The sequence below is a fragment of the Rana temporaria genome, chromosome 2 (genome assembly GCF_905171775.1).
Source record: "Rana temporaria chromosome 2, aRanTem1.1, whole genome shotgun sequence".
In the NCBI taxonomy this organism is placed as follows: domain Eukaryota; kingdom Metazoa; phylum Chordata; class Amphibia; order Anura; family Ranidae; genus Rana; species Rana temporaria.
Window position 1 is genome coordinate 388,378,173 of NC_053490.1, and position 7,454 is coordinate 388,385,626.

Consider the following 7,454-nt stretch of genomic DNA (forward strand, 5'->3'; position numbering starts at 1 on the left):
TTCAGTAACTACACACAAGTGGGCACAATTAGCTGTGGGAGCCGGCAGCCTCCCATTGCTTTCAATGGGGCTGGCTCTCACAATTAATCGTGGGAACCCCCGCTGGGTTCTCGCATATAATCGCAGGCAGGATGCATTTGAAAGTGTGAATGCACCTAAGGTCTCATGCACACTGCTTCTCCTAAAGCAGTGGTTCTCAACCTGTCTAGTGCCGTGACCCCTTGATAAAATTTCCCAAGTTGTGGAGACCCCTAATGGTAAAATTATTTTCCTATCGTGGGTTGTCAGCACCCAAGGTAAGACAAGTAATTTGCGCCCCTAACCCACGGACATTTAGCACTCCCTGAGTCCCTTCCACTCCTACAGTAAAAAAAACCCCCTTATAGTACATTTTTGGATGTACCACTCTTTCTCTTTGTTCTCCTTTTTTTCCCTGTTATCTCTCTCTATCCTAATTTCTTGTTTGTTATCCCCATCCCTTACTAGACGTCTTTTTTGTTCTTTCTCTTATTCTTTCTCTCCCTTTTTCTTTGTTCCTCCTCCTCTTTTTCTCTCCCTTCCATGTATTCTCTATTTTTATTCCTTCTCTTACTCCCTGGTGGGGAGTATGGAATCAGTGGCAGTGCTGGGGGGAAGTTGGAATCAGTGGCAGTGCTGGGGGGAAGTTGGGATCAGTGGCAGTGCTGGCGGGAAGTTGGGATCAGTGGCAGTGCTAGCGGGAAGTTGGGATCAGTGGCAGTGCTGGCGGGGAGTTGGGATCAGCCAACTTAGGTGCTCTTGATCAAGGTCATCTGCTGATCTGAGAACTGTAGTGGGGACTTTTAAAGGCAACTCTAATCACAGGTAGTGTTACTCACTGTGTCTCCGACTTTATGATTTCTCGTAGCAGTGACACCTATGCTGAAATCGGCAGATAGGGTCTCCTCCAGCCCCTCCCACTTCACATTCCTCACCAATCAGCTGACCTCTAGTCCCTGCCTCCCAGCTATGCTGTGAACTGAATGGACGGCTGAGTGGGAGGCCGCAGGCTTCAGGAACAGGCCAGGTTTTGGGGACCCCTGGCAAATCCTCATTTGACCCCCAAGGGTAAACTAGCTTTCGGAATGGAGATAGCACATTCGTCACGCTGTAACGGACTGAAAAGCAGGAAGACTGAACAGCGCAAATCTTCTCTCACCGCACTTTGGGGGGGGGGGGGGGCAGTATTTGGCCTGAACTTGTGTATGCAAGGCAGGCTTGAGAGGAATCCCGTCGGGAAAAACCTTGTTTTTTTTCCTGCCAAGAAAACCGGTCGTGTGTACAAGGCAATAGGCTTTTACCAGAGTTTTAGGAGCAGCAGAGTTCAGAGGCAGTAAAATGCTCCTCTACTGAACCCAGAAGGATTGCGTTGAGGAAAAGAAGTGTTTTGGCAGAAAAATGCCAAACACGGAAAAAATGCATTGTAAACGTGGCTGAACGCATGCTAACACTAGACACATTTAGCATTTGGTTATTTTTTTTTTCAATGGCCAGAATAAATAATGTATTCTGACCAATGAAATGAATTAATGTCCAAGTGTTTTTTTGCTGCCAGAAGACAAATTGTCCATGGCAGTTACTATTCAGTGTGCATGAGGCTAAATAACTGCCCTGATCATTTAGCAACTGAGATTGGGACTGCTTTGTTAGTGTATTTGCCACTTCGTTGTACAGATTAGTCTGTTATGGTGGAAAATTATGGAATCTATGTCGCAGGGAATAAAACAATCCGTCATCTGCGAATGCTATTGACAGGCTTCACTATACTGTATATGTTAGTTTCCTATTTTGCCAATATTTTCACTTTAAGCAATAAAAAAATAAATAAAAAAGGCTTGTACCAAAGTGAAAAGTAAATAAAGTAGATTGTATTTAAATGAAGTCTGCTTGTTACATACTGCCTCCCACCTTTTCAATATATATATATATATATATATATATATATATATATATATATATATACACACATATACATACACACACACACAGTATCTCACAAAAGTAAGTACACCCCTCACATTTTTTTAAAATATTTTATTATATATTTTCAATGAAGAAATTACACTTTGCTACAATGTAAAGTAGTGTACAGCTTGTATAACAGTGTAAATTTGCAGTCCCCTCAAAATAACTCAACACACAGCCATTAATGTCTAAACCGCTGGCAACAAAAGTGAGTACACCCCTAAGTGAAAATGTCCAAATTGAGCCCAAAGTGTCAATATGTTGTGTGGCCACCATTATTTTCCAGCACTGCTTTAACCCTCTTGGGTACGGAGTTCACCAGAGCTTCACAAGTTGCCACTGGAGTTCTCTTCCACTCCTCCATGACAACATCACGGAGCTGATTTGGATGTTTTCAGACCTTGTGCTCCTCCACCTCCTGTTTAAGCATGCCCCCCTGATGCCCAATTGGGTTTAGGTCTGGAGACATGCTTGGCCAGTCCATCACCCTGAAGTGTTTCAGGACCTTTGTCATGGGTGGAGGATGTCACATAAGAACCTCCTGGCCTCCAGGTTCAACAACAAAATGTGCAGGTCAGTGGATCTCTCCAGATGCAGAGATCCACTGACAGAAACTGTATTCATATGGGCCTCTCCTGCCATGCCTACTCCACAGGATTGAGATGGAGGGCATTTCTGTACAGTGGTCAACCAGATTTCTTATTGCAAGGTTCAGTCTACCACGTTGATTCTTGCCTGCTGGCCTTAACAGCATGGCTGCTAAACCACATCTTGAGGGAGAGGGGTCCCTCGGGGTCAGTCATTTTCACACTTTTAAAATCTACCATGGTACATTGAATTCTTACTTTGTTTGGTACAAAGAAAAAAGTTTAAGGCCGGGTTCACACCTATGCGAATTGAATGCATCCAATTCGCATAGCTGGAGAATGTGACTGACTCTCTATGGAGCCGGTCATATATCTCCGCAGAGGGTCCGGAAAAATGTGTGCCTTTTTTGATGCATTTCAGATTCGATTTCAGCCCAAAATTCGGGCTGAAATTGGACCCGAAACGGTGAACCAGCACACAGCGGACCCCTGGACCCCAGGAAATACTCTGTGGCCTGGATCAACCATCAAAGGACAAATATAAGCCCTTTTCAAAGACAGTTAGGCCCTCATTCTTTGGTCAAGACCTCTTGTAGAGGGTTTCTCTTATGTAGCTCCTTCTATATTAAATCCTGTGACCCCATCTCGTTTTGGTTTTGATGGCTTTTAAGAACAGAGATATACCACTTTCCATTCTTACTCACAGGGTTGTTTCTTTACGCCATCACCAATGCAAGATATGTGTCGGAGCTGGGGCCTTTTCATGTAAAGAACTCTTTTTTTTGGTCTTACATAAGGCTAAGGTAGTTTTGAGGCAAACCTTCTTACTTGCCAAGTTAGTTCCAGCCTTTCACCGTAACAAGGACATTGTTGTTCTTCCATCAATGTATCCTGCTTCTGTACATCAGAAGGTGATAATCTTTCATTGCCTTGATGTGGTTCCAGCTGTACAGGTTTTTTCCCACGCTACTGGTTCTGTTTGAAAGCATGACTCTTTTTGTCATTTCTAATGATCCCAAAAAGGGGGAACCAACTTCTTATTCTATTTCTCAGTGGCTCATACAGACCATTGTTCAAGCTTATGGTCTTAAAGGGTCACTAAAGGAATTTTTTTTTTTGCTAAATAGCTTCCTTTACCTTACTGCAGTCCTGGTTTCATGTCCTCATTGTTCGTTTTTGCTTTGATGTTGCTGTAATTCCTCTCTGTTCTGGACACTTCCTGGTTGTCTGTTTCCTGATCACCACAGTACTGGAAGATTTCTCACTGTGGTCACTAATCAAGGAGGTGTGTCTAAAACCCCTCAGCACCAATCCAGTTTCGTTTTACAAACCTGATCTGCCCTCTATTGGCTCTCTGGCTCTGTACATCAGAGAACCAGGAAACAACAGCAAAAACGAAACTAAACTGCAGGCACATTATATGATTGGTTTTCATCTATTTTGAATCATTTTTAAAAGGCATCAGTTAACTATTATGTCTCTATACCCTGTAAACAATCATTTCAGCTAAAAAATTGTTTTCCTTTAGTGACCCTTTAAAGCTGAGTATTGCCAGCCAAATCACTTGATTCTGTAAGCTCACTTTAGGTTGTACGACTGGCCCCTAAACCCTCCTCCCCAAGGCGATTTATGCCATTGCAGGCACACTGGCGTCCTCAAGTACAATGCAAGGTTAATAGCCCTGCATTGTAGGGGAGGATGCCGAGGGAAAGCTCACAACTCGGAGTATCAGGGAGAAGAGTTGGGCAATGGCTGCCAGGGAAGTGAGGTATAGGGTAAGTAGAAGTCCTTTATACCAGGTACCGCAGACATATATGAGCATTTAGGTGGGAGCCTAAAGAAATTTCTTATGTTTTCCCTGAAGTTTAATGATAACATTTCTTGTCAATGTGCACATTACTAGATTGCGGAGTGCCTATTGGGCCTTTTAGGCATCAAGCAGCCGTTTCCCAAATTTGTGAGTTTGCCACCTGGTCTTCTACTCACCTTTTCTAACTTTTACTAGGTGGATGATTGAACTTCTTCTGATTCCAGTTTCAGCCATAAGGTCCTTCTGGCAGCACTTTGAGCTGAAGGCGGTCCCCAATTATGTTCCGTTTGTGGGTCTGTTAGCACATTGTTTGCTGTGTTGCCAAACTCTGTTGGGACTACTTTTGGATGTCCCCATTGTATCAGATTAAGTGAATGCTGTGTCAAAAACATGATTTTTGTACTTAGTGTAAAATCCATATCCTGAATTCCATTAGGGGACACAGGTCCCATCCACCCATGTTTGTGATCCGCTTCCAAGTACTGCTTTTCTACAAAACTGAGGCATGCTGGAAATAGGAGGGGGCCATATCCAGGGCCGTCTTTTTGCATGGGCATGCTGGGAAGTTGCCCGGGAGCCCTACTTGCCTGGGGGGCGAAGAGAAGGGGCGCCAAAGCTGTGGCATGCCGCACACCGCTCACTTGACTGCACTGGTTGATAGAATCACTGTGACGTCAAAGGCCGCGGCCGCCCCAGCATTCAGAGTGCGCCACGGGGCACCCCAGTATTCAGAGCACTCCACCTCCGCGGCTGGAAAACTAGCTCCACCCACCTCTGCTATCTTCAGACTCAGTGTGGCTCAAGAGGTGAGGGAGCGGGCAGTGGAGCACTTCTAAAAAGAGCTGCCTGACTGAGCCGAGCCTGCCTTGCTGCGAGTGTGAGTGACTGTACTGCACCTGACCTGACCCTCGGCCTCACCCTGTAAGTAATTTGCTTTGCCTTTCCCTTTCAGATCTCCTCAGCTCCATGTGATGTGTGGGGGGAGTGGAGGAGGAGGGAGTGAGGCAGAGACAGAGATGCCCAGAGTCTGACACTGTCACAAACAACGCAATGGTATCTCTCCAAGCCAGATTAACTCACTGCAGACCCAGACTATAGCCACCTCCTCCACGGCTGAGGAGCCAAGGAAGAGGGACAACGCACTACAGCACCTGCCCGGGGCCAAGGTATTGCCGAGGAGGGGGGCAGCTATGCTGCCAGGAAAGTCATTTTAGAGGGGGGTACTTTGCTTTGGGTTAGAAATGACTTGTGCTATAAGGAGGGAGGCAGATTTGAAGTTTAATACCCCCCCCTGCATAATTCCTCTCCCCTTGCAAATGTCCTCTAACCACACAAAGATCCAATCCCAGCTCCATCCACCCACCTCTCTCCTTCCCCAATCTAACAGAGGGACTGGCAGTAATTGTAATCACTGACTTTACAGCCACATGAAATAGCGGAAGGAGAGGAGGGGCGGTTTTGGAGATGGGCTCATACACTAGGAAGCTACAGGCGGAGAGGGAGAAACTCAATACAGTGGGATGACGGATGCACATAAACTGACCATGTATCATGGAATGGATCAGCAGCCATTATTACCGTGTTCAGCACACCTAGGACACACGAACAGGCATAATCAACAAGGTATTTTACAGCATAGAAAGGAATAATTATCACTGCACAAGAACCATGCTTTGGTACAGGATCTCTTTTTTTAGGGTTACTACCTATTTAAAGTGGTTGTAAACTCCATTACACAATTTTTACCTACAGGTAAGCCTATAATAAGGCTTACCTGTAGGTACCGTGAAAATCTCCTAAACTTGCACAGTTTAGAAGATATTCACTGTATCCACATGTGCCAAAGGATTCGGCACATGCGCACTGAAGAAACTGCACGAGCGGGCCGTTTCCTCAGTGCGGATGTGCCGATGACCGGCGGCTCCCGCGCGAAAGCGATATCTTCGCGACTCTGGCCAATCACAGTGACAAGTTATTTGAACTTACAAATAACACCGGGAGACATGTTCCTGGTCACAGAGGTGTGAGGGTACCACTGCAACAGCTTTGATCTAAGGTATTTCATAATGAGCTACCATGCGATGCATAGTAGCTCATTATGCCTTTGTCATGCAGGTTTTTCGTTTTTTTTTTTTTTTTGAGTTTACAACCACTTTAATACATTTTATAGGACATAGAGTAAATGACTGGATAACCCAGGAATTCACACAGATGATCAGGTAAGATCTCTGCGAGTATTATTATTATTTATTATTATTATTATTATTATTATTATTATACAGGATTTATATAGCGCCAACAGTTTGCGCAGCGCTTTAAGCTATAACTATTGATACTATAGGCAGCGTAAGTAACAAGCCCCCATAGATGGCACCTGAAGGCCATGTGGCAAACCCAAAACAAAGTGAGGTTTCTGATAGGTCTCTAGTATGACATACAGAGATGATTTATAGATGTAAACTGTTGTAAAGCGCTGCACAAACTGTTGGTGCTATATAAATCCTGTATAATAATAATAATAATGTAAACTACCAAATAAGTGTTGTGTGCATCAGTTAAGAATGTGACAGCTGCAACGATTTATACTGTTCTTTATTACCATGACACTGTAATTTATGTACACTTATTGGAACATGACGATTAACTTTTATTTTTGATTTATTTTTTTGAAAAATGAATTTTATGCCTCTAAAAGAAAGTAGTTTGTCCACTGAAGTGCTGGAGAGTTGTACCTACTACTTAGGTGAATGTCTGCATTCAACAGTGAAGCCTGGTAGAGATTTCTTGCAGTTTCTTCACAAATTGATAGCCCCCTCACTACAAGTACAGGCAGATTATTATCCATCATGCAAAATGATAGGCAATGGTGCCAACTTTCTGCAGCGTGAAAAATTTAGCTAAAAACATTCATCAGAGCTAAAAAGCCAAGAACCCCATTAACAGATTGTATGACCCGACATAATGTTAAAGTGGAGCGCCACCCAAAAGGGGAAGATCTGCTTGTTTGCACCCTCCACTGCCACATTTGGCACTTTCTGGGGGGGAGTGGGTACCTGGTTTCCATAGGTACCCAC